Raw genomic sequence first — 18,405 nt, 5'->3', positions numbered from 1 at the left:
TTTTTATTCAGTGATATAAAACACTCCAAATATAATGTTCTTGTTTTATTCTGGGGAATACATTTGTATAATTTTGCTCAATCTTGGTAATCGTTATATATACTTTCTGAGAAAAAGATTGATTTCAAATGAAAGCGATATATTCAAATAGCTTTTTAAAATATTGACAGAACAAGTTCACGTAACGAATTATCGATCGTATGTAAGGCAAGTTTATCTCCTAATATAAACACATCTCGGAAGCTTTGGCAAACAGGAAAGGAAGTTAATACGCTATGATTTCTCACACGGATGCGAATATCACAGAGTGATTATAATGTAGAATATACAGTTTGAGAATTTAAAGCTAATTTTATGAAAATGTGAGAAATGCAGAGATGTATGTCTTCCTATTAATATTTATTAAAATGCTAGTATCTCAAATTTCTTAATACTTGAATTAATAAATAACAAGCGTATAACAAATATTTGTGTTTCCATTCGGATTACTCTATTATTTACACATTGATGATACGAAAATGGCGAGAGAAGATAAGTTAGTTGTTTAACCGGATTAGAGTGTATTTGCGTAGGTTCGCTAATTTTGAAAGGCACCATCGTCTTCAAGAATAAACTTTGATTCGTCGTCATCATTGAGATGGAGTATTATTCCGGAGTATCTACATTATGAAATTGAATATCGATATTCTGATCAGCGTACCTTGAACTCACACATTGAGTCAATTGTTTCTTGAACGGAATATCGCCTTGCTTTTTGTCTCGAATAGTTAAAGTGGCTACACAAATGGATTTATAATACGACACTTCGTCGTAAATAACAATGGAGACTTGGAATATGCTCAGAATTATAGAACGATTTAATTTATATTCGATTACAATAAATTTTATGAACACAAATATCTTTGCTAATATTCGCTTTTATTATTTAATTTATTTATTTGCATTTTGTTTTGAGATTGGGAGAGTCATATGATTTGTTGATCTTTTTTTCAAGAGTTTACTTAGATTAGTTTAAATAAAGGCTTTTTAATTTCTTCGAGTAGAAAAAGATGGCTAAACCATTATTATTGTATCGTTCAATTTAAAGATCTGGCTATCTCGTCTTTCACTTAGCCTCCTCTTTCTATATTTAAATAAATTTTTGCATATAAATATGTTTAAAATTCTTATACTATCATAATAAAAAATAGATTCTAAAGTAGAGTATGGCGGTCTTTGCAATTTAGAAATCTAATTACTTGAGGCGATGTTTATTCTCTCTCCTTTTAAATGGACTTTGCACTTTTATTACATCACCGCTTCAGAATATATGAGATATTTTTTAATAATTTATCACATTGTCGTAATTTCATAAATCTATCTGACGCTAACTGGTTGACAAAAACTCTTGTAAGCGGTATATTATTTTTTATAACGCATTTTTTGCAATGTTTTATTATGAAATCTGTGAAATATTACTCCGAGAAAGGAAATTTTTTTAAAGTACTATAGTTTTTTTATTTTTAAGTACTACAGCATCGGTTTTGAAAGAGCGGCAGCTTCTCTAGAAGGATCTCTCGTTCGGTCTTCATTCCTTAATAGCGAATCTTAACTTTTTAGCCAGTATAATTATCGAACGCATTTCTCTGTAACTTATCAAATCATTCGCTATCAACGTCAGGAGATAAGATAATCAAAATAATCGCGTCAAGAGACTACGAAAGTTGATCTATTATAAAATTAGTACATCCAAAGATGTGAGCGAAAAATCTTTTTGCAAACCTGATGAAGAACCTTGTTAGGATCCTTACCTGTTTAAGGCTTTTATTTCTTTGGCATTTTATAGCGAATAAAAAGTGAACATAATCAAGTGAGTGTATCAAGTTATTATAACGATTATTTCTCATATCTTTTTGCAAATTATATTCAGTTTACTTTACACTTTGTATAAAGAAATAAATTTATATTTTAAATTACTCTTCCTCTCTTTTTATACTAGAATAAATATATGTTAATATATACGTGCGTATATATTTATTGTGATAATATTTTATAATGTACGAGTACATAATCAAAAAAAGATAACCGATAAATAATTGTGACAGTTACGATGTCGATGATATTTTGACATGTTTTATTTATAAAGAATAAGAAGAGTTTTAATATCCACAATAAAATATTTGGCGATTATAAGTTTGCTAGTGACAAAGTCAACTTTAAAATCAAGGTCAGCAGGTTAGTATGTGTGCACGTGTCACGAAAGATATCGGAGTTCTCGAGATTACGAATTTATTAAAGTGACATTGGAAGTCTTCGTAGATTTCGGAACTTTTACATTACGTATTTCATAAGAAATGAGTCAAGATGTTACTTAATTCCGATTATTATCGATAAAATATGTCTGGCTTTCACCCAAAAATAGAAGTAATAGTAACTATGACTCTTGGAATATTTTTTAAATATTTTTAGCCTTATGATTTAAAATATGCGAAATATACGATAGAAATCGAATAAAATATGCAAAGTAATTAAAAACATTAGGACCAATTTGTTAATTTAATCTCGATAAATATTTCAAATTTATTATTTTCTCCTACATCTTAAAGAAGATACTTTTTTACTGCAATATTTCTTTCTCTCTAATTTTTTATTTTCCACAATATTAGTATATTGAATTGCGAATATTTTTCCGTTTAAATATTGACAGATCTGCTTCTCGAAAAAGAGTTAACAATAACAAAAAGCAAACTCAAAAACTGCATCCACGCCGTTAACGTTGTCTTGTCTCTTTTAACAATTAACAGGAGAGATACAGCTTAAAAAAAATTTATCTTTAGATCATGACTTACATATTATGTCATGTTGCGAGAAGTTTTACTGAAAAGTCGATATTATCGCGTGATGAGATGGTTGCACGCGACATTACTGGCATTAATCTATAATCGAATAATCGACGTGACTCGATTTACATGACAATACAGCCATAATTGCCGGAAGAACGTCACGATAACGCAGAATTTACGTCATCAGTTGTCGCGCGTTTAGTTGTTTTATGTGACAATTTTCACCTTTCACTCAGCCATTTACCTTTTTCTTTATGCTGCACACGATATTTGTGATCGCTCCTTTGCACGTGTACTTTATAGACGTGACAGGCACATAAATTTATATCTTCACGCATTTTCAAACAGAGAAAAGAGTGAGAGGCGTATCTACTCTGAATATCGACAAAATATCAAAATATTTTATAAAAAAATTATACATATACATGAGTCATGTAAAAAATTTGTTTTTTTTTTTATAGGTTTTATACATATATATAGGTTTTTTACATATGATATCGGAGACAATTTAAAATTTGATCAACTGACAGTGACAGACTCGATTTTTTTATATTATATTTTTTTCCCCGCCACTTAAGCATATAAAAATTCATGTTTTAAAAATTCCTTGAATTCAAATCCTCGTAAAAACGAATACTATAATTTTTTTCAATTCAAAGTAAAATTTTTAATCTCTAATATTTTATTATTAAGTTGCTTAAATCTTTATATCAAGTATTATTTTAATATATATCAGGTGTTATTTTAATGCATCTACACGTTAGAAATGAATGCATTTGAACAAAATGATTTTGATTATTCTAAAAAAATTAATTTAGATATTGTATATTTTCTGTTTTTATATTTTCTATTATTCACGTTATGGACATTTTATGATCACAAGTGATCGGAAAAAGTTAGTGCATCTTTTCGGAAGAATGAACTCGACACATTGCGTCACTCTTGTCATTTATTAATAATTTGATATGGCAATCGGTATCGATTGACATACAAAAATTTATCAGTCTAATTTATCTAATCTCAAATTATTCGAGATAATTTTGACAACACTAGGCGAGCTTATTGATTTCGAAAAGTTGTTCAAATCTGTGTAGGATCACTGCACCGTGATTATTAGATATATCTGTCACGGACACGCGATTTTTGCGCTGGTAAACAGCGCTTTCACGGAAAACTTGAACGTAACACGCTCATTGTGCCCGAAGCATTATTGTTTAATGATATCGGGATAATTATCATTCAACGACTGGCCTCGAGTTCTTGAACCGCATATCTCTAATGCGTAATTAGCGAAGTGCTCGATATATCGTGGTTGTCCGCTTGGGAAAATTAACATAACGCTATTTTGCGATAAAATAAAGAATCTATAATAACACAATTTACGTGTCGAATAACGAGCCAATATATCAATCCATTTTGCGTTTTTAATTTAGCAAGAATGTTATTGAATTTACAAGCAAGTTTGCGGCCGCAATTAGTAAACGAAGCTGATGATGATTAACATATGACTCGACATTGATCAAAATGCCGTTTTTTTTTTTAACGATCAGCAGCTTTTGTCCAATGGACACGTTAGTAATAGAATTATTACATGTATCTTCAATTCTTTCAATCACTATTATTAATATATAAATGACAATAAATTATACAGATAATTCGATAATTCCGTATTGTTAGTATGCAGGTCTATCGTTTTTAAAGGCAATTGTTTAGAGACTTGTCAATGTTTATTACGTAATGCGTCGCATACATAATTAACGTTCAGCGACAGCGTTAATTATCGGCGTTTTTTATTGCACATAAGAGATCTTGTGTGATCTCAGTCTTATTTTATTAACAGTAATAAAATGAATATTATTAGCTTAAATATTTGTAACTGCAACGAACTGAAAATGACAGTTGCAGTCGAGCACAATTGAAAACATAAATTATATATATATATTACTAAATTATTAATCAGTAAATCTGTTTAAATATTAGTTTTTTATCAAAATTTTACACGCAGATCTCAATGAACCAGTAACGTGATTAATTTGCAGATCGCATCTTTTTGAGGTAATAAATTTTGCGCAGTGAATTGTATATATATATATATATGTAACAGCAGGAGTACATTTCTCAGAGGAGCTCAACAAGAAAATACGCTATAATTCAAGCAAGTAGCATTGAATTAACTTTGCTCATTGCGATGCCATCTGCAAAACAATCGTTACACTATTTCAACAATATCTATGAAAATTAAAAAACTTTTCTCTTCCTTTACCTTCCCTTTTTTTTTCATCGTATTGTTATGTTGCAGCAACAATAATACAAGTCTTACAATTTCTTTCTGAGAAAAATAAATTTTAGTTATTGTAAGAAAAATTATTTCTTTTAAATATTATATCATAATTTAAATAATATAAAATAACATCACATACACACACACACGACTGTGGAATTAACTTGACCAACTTGAAGTTGAAATACACTCGGGAATCATTGATGCATCTCGTCTGAAAGTCCCAACCGGGGAGATTATCCATCATCCATTCGCGATTTAATGATCCCTTTTTGTCGGCAAATAGATTATACGAGTTACGAGTGGTAGTTCCTGTCCCGAGTTGCAACAGTCCGCAATTAAGCCGGTTTGTACCAGAAGCGATTCGAAGGTCGAGAGACCTTCAAAAGATGAATTTTCTTGCTCGTTCGTTGATGGAAGCGAACAAAAAAGAGGGTTGCAGAGCGTGGGAGGCAGGGTTACAGCGGCCACGCGTCTACTGAATATAAATGGAGCTTATTAGAGTCAACAGCAACCGCTCGTGTTGAGTTTTGCGTTTTTGATCGCGCGATCGCACGAGTCTATATCACGTAGAAAGAGAATGGATCAGCAATGCGAATGCATTCTTGCAGTGTGCGTGTGTCTGTGTTTGTGTGTAGAGGGAAGGGGGAGGGGGAGGAGGAGAAAAGGTATATGTGTTTTCTAAGAAATACGCATTCCAATCAGAGGAAAGCTTTCGGAATGGTATATTACCATTGAAATGATATTCGATAAAAAATCATATGTTTATCAATTTTTATACTACTTAGATTTATATGCACGATTAACCGCGCTTATTTCTCACAAAACACATATCTACACGAATACAAATTGCGAGTCGATGACAGATCAATTATTAATACAATTTTCAATATTGAAAACCCTCTTCTCAGCTCGCAATATGTTCCCAGCATCCAATATTTTTCAATCTCTTACTTGTCGTTCACTTTATTCAACACGACTATCCTGAAAAGCTTTTTTCCATCGAAAGCAAAGGACAAAAAAAATATATTTGTGCTTTTTGCAATTAATTGTGAAAGATCTGTAACAATTACTTTGATGTCATATCGCGCTGTATTTTTCTTCGTGAAAGAGACTCCGTTGGGCAAACAACGCCACGATAATACGTGATGAGACTAACGCGACTACGGTAAACATATTACGTACGAAACTAGCTTGAAGACTTGTAATTTTGGTGTAAGGTGATTATGCGAATGAGATTTGGTCGGTACGCGTGCGCCCGGCTTTTATGCAAAAATGAGATGCAAAGCGGATTTTAAGAAGTAAGATAATCGTCTCATCTCAACGACTGCCGGAAGGGGCTTTAGATCTCGGCGAGCAAATGCGCATTTAAGTATAATCATGTGCGTTTGCGAATGATTTCATTAAATAAAGACTCTTTTTTTAAATTAGATGAGAGAGGAATTTTATTATCCACTATTTTTGCCGTTTAAAATCATTTGCTTTGAACGAACGAAATCTTTTTTCATCCTCTATGCGCTTGCATTCAGCTTTTATTATGGATAATACTTTAGTCTGAATATATTAATGCAATATCTTGAACGTTGGAACTAGTCATATAACATCCGTGAGAGAAATATCATAATTTTTTTCCTAAAGTAAGATACGTTCAAAAATGTTAACTTTTATACCGAAAGTATATTTGATATTAATAAAATCCTTCTATCTACATTAATATTTTTTAATTTATTTTTTCTCTTGCACATATTTATTTCCATATTTTATTCATATTTAATGACTAATCGATAATATCGAATAATATCTTACGCTGTTATATAAAATTTGTATTAATATTAAATTTGAAAAACTATTATATTTCATGCGATGGTATTCCCGTTGAAATCATACCTTTATTTAATTAATGCAACATTTTGACATAAAAGCAGCATGATGATTCCCATTAAAATCGAAACCGGATTTAATTAATTAAAGTGTGAACATGAGCCATACTATTTTCGTTCACCGCACGCAGTTTCAACGCGTGCGTTTCATCTCGAATGTATATTTAAAATATATTTCAACCTCCAAACATATATGTGTTATCGACTCGCGCGCATATACCCTATGCCCATACACGTGCGGGCGTGTATATGTGTGTACGAATCTTTTTCTCTGTCCTTTTTTTCCAATCAGCGCCACTATTGAATCGACACTTTTCAATCTCGACGACGCGGGCCTAAGCGGCCATCGTGCGTGCATGTCGCTTGTGTAACAATTCATGAATTGCGCGGGATGCGTTTCGAGCAACCGCGAACGAAACGACTGACGCCAGATCGTGCAATTCGATTCATTCGTCCGATTGCTTTCGAGATAACTGAATTGCGCGAACAGACACCGCGAAACACCGCTGGAATGTCAATATTTGCGTCAATGACCAAACTACATTCGGTGATTCGCAAATGCACCATCATCCCGATCCTTTGTGCACTTTGCGTGTGCATGAACATTTGTATGTGACATGTTCCCGCATATGGGAGGTATTTAAATCAGTTTTACTTGGAGATTTACAAGTCGGAGAGCACAAAGAGTGGGTTGGAGCGAGAAGAAGCGCGACTTGGAACGCGACTGAAGATCGAGGATGTTGGAAAAATGGGGTGGAAGGATGATAGATGGCATTGTTCTTATAAAACTACATGCAACATAATTCTCCTTTTCAAACTCTTTTTTAGATGATATTTTACATTTAAACGGTAATTGTGTAAAAATAAAGTATTATAATTACTGTTCCTAAATATGAATATAAAAAAACATCTTCTTTTTTGCAAATTTATTTTGCACATTTATATCGAACTCGTGCGAAAACTGTTCATTCAAACTGTTTCATTTTATTTACAAATGTGTCTTGACATTATATTTAAATATTTTTTCCTAAACAATCTATTATCTACCAAAAAATTGAGATTTTAAGATAAAATAGTTAGAAGTTTAATCCGCGATTTATAAAATATAAAATATGACTTGAATCTAATTTATGGTAGAGACTCTCCGGCCCGATCGGCAAAAGATTTCTACATCGTTGAGGAAAGCATTCGCGGATAGATTCGCGTTTAGTGCGGATGGATAAGCTTGAGCCTCCCCAGGGTCGTTTATATCATCGCGTCTCTACGAACCGTTAAATCGTGCTCCATGAACGACAGAGAGAGGGGAACCGAGTCATCGATCATCGTGTGATCATTCAAAGTAGACCCGGCACGGTGGTCTCTGATGAGATAGATCAACCACGAGAAACAATATTAACTCCCACGGGATCTTTGCTGCGAGTGTCATTTGGGAAGTAGGATCAGCCATTTTCGTTATTTTTCATTCTCAATGGCGCTGTAACTTTTCTTTCCCCTTTCTGTTTTTTTCCTTGCAAAAGAGTACGACGCACGTATACTTTCTTCGTTTGTTAGTTTGACATGAAAGAAGATCGAACCATTGCACGCGCGTTTCTCTCTGCTTTAACGTAGATGAAACTTAATTAGTTCGCTTGAAGTCTTTGGCAGTTTCGATAATTCGTCGATATTTCCGATGTAAACTTGATGATGTACCCTCTGGCATTTATAATATTAGATTATAGCTTATATACATATATCAGAATTTGTAAATATATGGCATGAAAAATGTCTAGTTATATATACATTTTTCTTTTACTTTATAAATGTTAAATATATTTTTTTTTTTTACAAAATAAACGTCACTCTCTCCATATAAGATGACAAATGCAAAAAATGCAAATAGCTTGATTCGATTTCTTGGAGAAAGTTATTTGCGCTTAACAAGAGTTAACCTTTATCTTGTCAAATAATTGAGAAAGAAAAATAATACAACTGCAGTTTAATCGCAATCGTGCTTAAATATAATTATCTCGCGCTTTATATCAGTATTAATTTTACGCGCTGCTTATAAATATTTTTTTTGCATAGCAAGCATGCAGGATGAGACTGCTATCACTTCGCTTTCATGAAGATAAACGAGCGTACCATAACTCTCGACCTATTCAAATATGCGATTCCAAGATGAAAGAGCGTTTCAATTTGTATCCAACGCACATATACGTCGTCGGAATATTTTTTACTTCTTTTTTCTAAAATTCTTATTATTTATCACGCGTTTAAAATATGCCTCTTATAGTATTCAATTACGTCATTGTGAAAAAAAAAGAATGTGCAAATTCATGATGAACATATTTGTAACTGTCCCCTAGTTTTGCATGTCAATTAAAATACACATTTAAAGCATTAAATTATCGAGATATTGAGCGCGCATTCAACATTTACCATGATATATCATAATTTTATTTATATTTTGTTTTCACGTATTCGACAAATATATAATTATATTTTGAAAAATATGTATCTATATAAATTTTCCTAAATACTTTGTGGATTTATTGTACATTGCTTAGGATGCTTCCAAACTTCGTAAACATAATAAATTGCAACATAAGTATATAAGTTAGGAGAAGGAAAATGAGACTCAAACGCCATATTAGAGGATAGAGGAAGTATATTTTATGTACCCTTTAAATATTTGCTGAAAGTTTGATGCGCAGATGATGAGACTTGCCGCAAATCTTATTATTGCCTTCTACCTTTCGCCGCTCTATCGCCTCTGTAAACTGTCTCAGGTCATAATCCTTTTTCTCGGAATTCTTCCACATTGTCATCTTTCTGAATATCTTATTTATATTCAATATAAGGCGGTATGCATTATGACACACATTCACACATACACAAACATACATTGTGCGAGGGTGCATAAAATTACACTTTTTATGCATTATGAAAATTAAATATACGAGGGTGTTATGTAAATGAAACAAAAGTTTAATATTTTATTACTCTTTTTATTTTTATTTTACATACGTATTTTCTAGCTTCTAGTTTAAAAAGTTAAAAGAAAAAATTAAGAGATGTAAAAAGGAAATACCCTTTGTCATTGATATAATTTGCAGATAATTTTTATACTATCTATGTATAGATAATTTTTTTAATAGTTATTTATTACATTTATTACTAATTATTTTAAACAAATAACACGATTTTCATTTTAATTAATTTTCTTGATTTAATTATAACATACTTTTTTGCCTCCACACACACACGTATATATATATATATATATATATATATATATATATATATATGTATGTATATGTATATATGGCAATCTTCAACCTTGTAAAAGATTTAAAATCTTTTTACAAATACTAATTGAGAAACTTACGCTGATGAAATAAAATTATAATTAATGTTGCAATGAAATTAATTTAAAGAAAACACAAAACTCAAATATTATGGAAGAAACATTCTTAGACTTAAATATTTTATACTGTAAAAATTATTGAAATTTAGTGGAGGCAAAATGTATATAGAATTTTAATTACATCGCAGTATCGTGTACTAATGTTGATATGTGAACGTGACTTTCACGACATGAAAAAGATTGAGCGAGATGGAAATCCTCCGGTAGAGAAATATTCAATCTTGCTTTGACTTTAAAATCGAGCTTAAGTGCTTGCCGAAAGCATTGAATTGTCAAGCGGCTGAAGAAATATTTTCTATCTGAGTAAAGTGTTATCATAAAATACATTGTATTCTTATTATCATATATTATTGCACGATAATATTATTTAGTGAATTTTTATAAATACTGTGAAATTAATTATATCGATTTTATATAATTTTATTACATATATATATATATATATATATATATATATATATATATATATGTACTCCTATTTTCGAGAAAGTACGTATCATCCTGAATGTTACATCTTTGACGAATTTAAGATTATCCGACTAATCACTGTAATTTTTTTCACGTAAAACTTCGAGTCATTACAATCATCTCGCATAGAGAAGAATCGACACAAATATTGTAGAAGACTTTTCCGAGTAGCCGACTTTACGGAAAGAACACGTGAATTTCTGACCTCTCGCTCGCTCGCTCGCTCGCGCGAAGTATCTTTCGAACAAGTGCTCACTCCCTATTATCAATTAATCAATCGAGCGAGTCGATCGCACACAAAACACAATTAACCGTAGCCTCTTCCTGTCTTTTATTTTTTGGCTTGCGTCCGCGTTTTTTCCACGACCGATTTATAATGGCCGTGTTCCAAATTGGTACTCCGTCGTCGAGGAGAAGATGTAGCTAGAAAATATGTGCTACAGCATAACTTTGTTGGATTGTTGAGCAACTGACAAGCATCTTAATGATGACCTAATATATACGGTACATATTTGAAATACTTATTCTGCAAGCTACGGAAATCTGATTTTGTATAGATGAATTTATAAGATATTTATACTTTTACGTGAACAGAAGTTATAAATTTGTAAAATATATTACAATACAGAAAATGTGTGAGCTTGCAAATTGGTGTTCCAAATGCTTGAATTTACATGTCTGCCACAAACGCGTTTTTCCCATTATCTTCATCGTTTTATTTTACGTTTCTTTTATTTTTTTTCTCTTGACGTTCTTCCGTATTTCACTACCTACTTTAAAAGCTGCTGTCTTTCATTATCATTCTTATTAATGCAAAGCATCTACATACATTTTGGAGTTTTCTTGTACTCAGAAAAGTTATATTATCAAGCTTATTATTACTTTTGCACACAAATTTCGAGTTTATTATTTAATTGTAGATTTTTTAGATTTGAAATAAATTAAAAAGAAAAATAGATTAAATTTATTTAAAATTATGGATATACTAATAAAATCAATAATATAAAATTAGATGTTTTATATATTTAGAATAATAAATTTATTTATTTAGATATTTTTATTAATGAAAACGTGATTTGAAGATTTTTAATCTAATCGTAAGAGATTTATCTCTCAAGCAGTCTATAAATAATATAAAGTTTATTTATCTAAAATATTCTCTCCGTACACTAAAATATCTTGTCATGTTTGAGATATGTTTAACGATAGTTGAGATAATATTTAGATACATATTAAGTACTCTGCATAATAGCAATATAATAACAGTTTAAAATACATCTATAAAACTCCATTACCGGCGCATGCAAGACAGCATTAAAAAGGATTATAATAATTATTACATCAGTCATTATCAACCACTGATATTATAACGAGAAATTGAGGAAGAAAAACCGGGTAATTGGAAAAAGGGATTTTTACATTCCAATCTTATGTATTATAATGCGTAACAACGGAATACGAATTATATATGCCGTTAGAGAGAGGAATTTTTTTAAGATACGAAGGTACTTTTACTGCGGTAACCACTGCGGTTATTTTACTTTCGACACGACACTTCCAATCGTCGCATCGATTCGTACGATTCGCAGAACCTGGACTTTTCAAAGCACGAAAAAACATTTTTGAACTTTATGTAATACACGCGAATAATGTCGCGCGCCGTGTTGCGACACACGAACGGCGACAACAGCGCATTCGCATGCATATCCGGAATTGAAAGTTTGGATTTGGCGTCCGCTCGAGGAATTTTGGAAAATTTTTATAACGACGGAAATGCAAATATCTAGGTCGTAGTAAGGAGCAAATAAACCGGATATGAAAGACGTGAGGAGAGAACGCGGATTACGCGAAGAGATTGTGAATCTTTCGTTCAAACTTTCTAACGAATATTTTATTTTACGCCGGTTTTCTTAATACCGCGAATATATTTCTAAACGTGTATGAAATTTTTATCGAACATTATTCGTATCTTATTATACGATGCGTTTACAAATAAAGATGCGCGCGTGCTTCTTCGCGATTAATTGCTAGATTCATACTTTTCTCGTCATTTTTGACTCATTTGTATATCATAACATTCGTTATCGTTCCAATTTTTCACCGTATACGAGAAACTATAAAAATAATATCTCATGTATATGTAGCAGTGCAAACAATCGAGGATTGTATCCCGGATCTTTTGTTTGTCGCAAATAAACTACAAGCATTGCGGTATAATATTTTTAGGAAAATAATGTTGCCATTTAACCGAACAAAAAACTTTTCCCGTGCGTGGTCAATATTTTTGTTTTTTAATAGTGTATTTTCAGAAAATTGATACTAATTGATATCGCACGAATTTCATCGTAACAAAAAAGTATCAAATTAAAGGTTTATTGAAATCTCAAGTTGCTATGCAACTATAACTGTGCTACACTATACAATATATTTAATGTTGAAAATTTAAGAATTATTATATTTATGAAAATAATCTCCGTTGCAAATATCCAAATTTATCGTCAAAAATGTAACGCAAATGAAGGAAACGGCGGATTACTTCGAAACGTTCTAATCGTGGATAAAGATAATCAGTAAAAGTCGGATTTACAGTTTCAAAATTTTTGGAACAATTTCTCGTAATCTAATTTTCTTTACTGCGCGCTCGACAAAATATATTTTGAAAACTTTTGCACGGAGCTAGGACGAATTTGTTCCAAAAAAGTTTTATTTCGATCAGTCTGCTCAGTGTTGCACTCAGTATTTTCGTTTGAAATGCAGCATTGTAGCTGCTTTTTTTCCATGCAAGATTTTACGCGCAGTTGCATCATTTGTGTGATAGAGACTATGATCGCGCGGACACAAATGAACACGATTTCGGGCTATCCGGATTCCTGCCGCCAGATGGAACGGAGCCATTCGCCTTGTCGCCTCGAGGAAATACTGTCCGTTGTGAATCTTTTCATTGAACCGTGACATTTTGGCTTCCAGTAATTCCAACATTTATTTCAAATCTTCTCTTTTCGAAGAGCGGAAAACCATTCAAGCGTATGAAAGCGTAAGCTTTCCTTCCGGGATGTTTCCTGTAATATGCTCGGCAAAGTGAATGGAAATTAAAATGAAGAACTATTGATTTTTATACGCTTGTTTATTTTCTCGTGCTTACATGTAATTGTAAATGTCAAAATATTATTTAAACAAATATAAATAAGAAATCATAATAAATATACGGTAAACCAGAAACTGTATGAATAAATAGATTTTAATTAAATTTCGTAGTAAAAGAGAGAGAGAGGCACACTGCAAAAAATATAGTTTTTATTTCATTTTTTATAGATTTATTTGGCATGATATAAACTTTTATTTTTATAAAGTTATACATATAAGAAAATGTTATAATAAAAAATATTTATCTCTTTTTTTTAGAACGTTAACTATTTTTACTGATTTCCTTTATTCTATAAAATTAAAACAACATTTTTCCGCAGGTAACATAAAAGAGATAAATAGCGTAAAAATATTTTTTGAGATTTACATGCAGCAATCTTTATAATCATTCTATGGCAAATTAGTATAATTAATATTGTTAATAATAATTAATTTGAGAAATGAGAAACGTGTCGTTAATTAATTTGAGATGTCAAATGCATCTCGTTTCCAAAGATAGAAGCTTTGCAAAGATTGCTCGCAATTTCGTCATAGCGGAAATACCAGTCAGTCGATGATCGTAATTGTTATGACCGTGTAATTAACGGAATTACGCACATAACTGCGGTGCTTTTCTTGTGCGCCAGGCTTCGATGCACGTGGCACACGGAAAATGACGAAAGGTCGAAGCATAATTACGTGAAGAATCGCAGAGAGAGAGAGAGAGAGAGAGAGGAGAGAGAATACGTGTTCAAATATATTTTATAAATGTCTAATGAATAATCAATTATTTAATACACAACCAATTGCATCTATTTTAAATGGAAAGTATATCATTTTCTAATAAAAAGTAGCAAAACACAATTGATTATTATTTAATAAAAGTAGCGAGGAAAAGGATTAGAAATTTTTGATGAAATTAATTTTTTTAACTATTATATAGCAAGATTAAAATACACATTCAAAATTTTTTAGTTAAAAACTATAAACTATTAATATTAGTATTATTGTTGTTTAATGTTAAATTTAATATAACTAATATAAATAATTAATTTAATGTTTTATTCAATATACAAAACAAATTAAAGATAAGAAATAACTGCAGCAACGTTATATTATGCGTCGCGTTTAATTATAAGCATCAAGTAACGCTTATAATTATACAGCCCGGTTCAAGAATAATTTCGCATGTAACCGTGAAATATTTGGTGCATGGTAACATCGTCACGGAGATAGCAGTAATTTTTTTACATATATCCAAGCGTATAAATCCTTTTATCTGTCATCTTTCAAGTTTATATTCTTCTAAAATTTCTCGTTACTCTGCTCCTTCTGTCTCTTCTCGCCCATCTGATCAATGTCATGCACCGCGACCTACATACAAGTGCGCAACATAAATATTAACAGAATACCGCGCGAGTTAAGATCGCATTTTGTGCTCGACATTTGCTCAAGCTGCATTCCGTGCCAACAATCCTAGAAGTTCTAATTGACACTCGACCTGAGCCGATACCTAAGGGCCGCAGGTCCGCAAACTCCGTGCTTATCATTGTCGTGCGCAATACGTCTATCAGATTTTTTTCCAGACATCTTAATGATACGTGCTTATTATCATACGTGGATGAAGAGTTTTCGTCTAAGGTTTTCTCAGCAAGCCTGTTTTTTCATAAGCAAATAGATGCGCAAATAAGTGAGACAGAGCTTTAATAAGAGATGTTAATTTTTGAGACATTCAAGGAAAAATCATATTAAAAATCTCTTTGCATTTATTATTATGTTATATATACTTTTCTCTTAAAAGCAACAAATTGTGAAAAATTTATTTACACATCAAAACAATATTATTAAAAAAATATTAGTTTGACATTATAGAATTTTTTTTAAGAAAATAGAAAAAGAGAGAGAGAGAGAGAGAGAGAGAGAAAATTAAAAAACTTTTCTTATTTATATTAAAAAATATCGTATAAAATAAGATTAAAATGTAATTATTTTATATCTCTGGCATTTATCCGGATGTCCAACTATATCTTCAATTATGAAATAATGGTCCTCTCGCAATCTTGATTCAGGAAGCTCGATCGACGTTTCCCTCGGGGAAAACATACCTATGATGAATCCTGTTTCCGCTGCACCACTGCATGTCGATGCATACTGGCGACCTTTACTTACATGAACTTTGACCGAACAAATCACAATACTGCATTACAATATTGCATTTGGTCACATATGAAGTTTCGTTTGTTAGCTGCTGAATATGTCACTCACCTTTCTCGCAGAGACTCGAGTACTGCGCGTGCCAATCTGTGAACTTCGTCGTTGCTGCAGTCACAAATATAGCTTAAGAGGGTCATCCACATTGGCTCGAGCAATTTAATGGAGTCCAACTCGGGTTTCGATGAGATTCAAATTTATAATAAACTAGAATCTACAAACTTTCTGAATGATAAAGTTACGAGAATTTTAGTCATGTTTTAGTTATATTAAACATAAAATTAATTATATATGAAAAATATCAAAAACACATTTTTATATTTTTCATAACAATAGAAAAATTTCATCAACTCTTGCTTGATTTCTTTCTTAAACAATAATGTCGATAAATATAAGCATATGCGAATAGAAGAAAAGGATAATAAACGTGTAAAAGACAAGATTTTCTTCTAATTAATAGATGCATGTATTTGTCACAATATGTCATATGTGTGCATGTATAATTTACTGCATATCTTACAACGCTGTTTTGAACGCGCATCTGTGTAGTACGAATTATAATCGTTTGTAATAACTGGCGGACCCGCTCGTTGAATGCAACGTGTATCGTGGGCGGCTTCATATGAGGAGATATCGGTTAACATTTCTCTTTGAATACGTAGAAATATATAGAAACTGCAATTTGCGCGAAATTTTCAGATGTAGGCGGATTCGTCGAAATTGTGAATTAAGCACAATTCAATAAAAATTCACGCAACTATCTCTCATCGAAGCATGGTCATACAGAGAATCGCGAATGTTTTATTACGAATATTTATAGGTACTTTACTGGTATGAGAAAGAATGCCTTCACGTTTAAATATTTAGGATTAAAATCCGGTGAAAAACTAGATAATTTAAATATCTCGTCCAACTCATCTCCAAATTATACGTATAATTGAAAATCGGAAAATGCAGAAGCGAAAATGCGAGCAAATATGCGTTTATTATTTTCATTCTAAACGTAGACGCTGTTGAATGAGAAGTTTTTTTTTGTTTTTAACATTTCGATTTAAATCTCGTTCAAGTGTTTCTCGCAACTCAAATTTAGTTCATATTTCGTGTAATTAATGGTTGGAATTTAATCATTTGGGAAAAAAAATGCGTTGGCTTAAAAAGAATGAGAAACATTTTTATAGTAATGAAGTAGTATTTATATAACTATATAAATACCTGTAAAACACTCTATTAATTAAACGCAACTCCATTTAATATTATACATGTTGCTTTTCTGTTTACTGTAACAAATATTTTAGAGCTAGATATTTTAATGAAAATTTTAAAAGACTTAATTATATACATATACACATTAGCGTAATAAATTATTTTTAAGATTGAAGATACATAATGATTCCCCAAACGGACGGAAACCACACGCGTGTGAGTTAAAGAATACTATATGTTCAGAATAATTTTCCATATCAATGACTCTTATCGTTCCGGAGCAGTTCGCAAACAGTTCGACTGACCCGAGTCGAATCTTCCTCGTGGCGGTCTTCAGACGAACGGCAAACTCCGTTATATTCTTTTATCGGCGAGACGCAGCTGGGAAGTATGAAAATAATGTTACCAGTATCTTGGCGTATATATATATATATATATATATATATATATATATATATATATATATATATATATATAGATGAGGCGTGCCGGAAAAAGTATTGTAATGTTGTATCTCTAGTTCGTATTTCGAACTTCAGATGCAAAAAAAGGTATCGAGATTTGTATAATTTTAGATATATTTTAAATTTTAATTACTAAAAAAAGATATTTGACTTACATTTGATTAAGATAAATGGCGTCGATATATGTAAAATATATAATTAATAATTGTAAATTGTAAAAAGCACAAAGTATACAGAAGAAAAATATTTTTATAATAATTGTAATTTCTATTAGTAAAGAATATCTAAGATAAGAATAAGATACGCCACAAAACCTTCTTTTGTGAAATAATTTATACATCTTATTTCTGGAAATATTAATTTTATTTTCATGAAACTTTTTCTCTGAGCAGACTCGTGGTGAAAAACATTATATATAATTTAATTTTCAGTATTTATTTAATGTGAGAGGTATATAAGGCATAAAAGACAAGTAGATCCTTTACTAAAACTGTCAATATTATTGACAGTTTATTCGAGAAGGCATAAGAAAACCCTTAAATTGCGT

At 31.3% G+C, this 18,405-nt stretch overlaps 1 protein-coding gene across 3 annotated transcripts in view; it reads left to right on the top strand.

Moving 5' to 3' along the window:
* The window catches only part of LOC126850508 (octopamine receptor Oamb), a 108,459-nt gene that overhangs the window by 54,543 nt on the left and 35,511 nt on the right, over positions 1–18,405 (top strand). Inside the window, exon 1 of one of the 3 annotated variants that reach the window (XM_050593616.1) lies at positions 1,744–1,849. The exons of the other annotated variants lie outside the window; for them this stretch is intronic. The gene's annotated coding sequence lies outside the window, so the exon portion shown is untranslated. Of the gene's footprint in view, positions 1–1,743; positions 1,850–18,405 lie in introns of those variants that run through there. 3 annotated transcript variants of the gene reach the window in all.

Source organism: Cataglyphis hispanica, chromosome 6, assembly GCF_021464435.1.
Source record: "Cataglyphis hispanica isolate Lineage 1 chromosome 6, ULB_Chis1_1.0, whole genome shotgun sequence".
Lineage (NCBI taxonomy): Eukaryota > Metazoa > Arthropoda > Insecta > Hymenoptera > Formicidae > Cataglyphis > Cataglyphis hispanica.
This window is presented reverse-complemented; position numbering and strand designations above follow the sequence as displayed.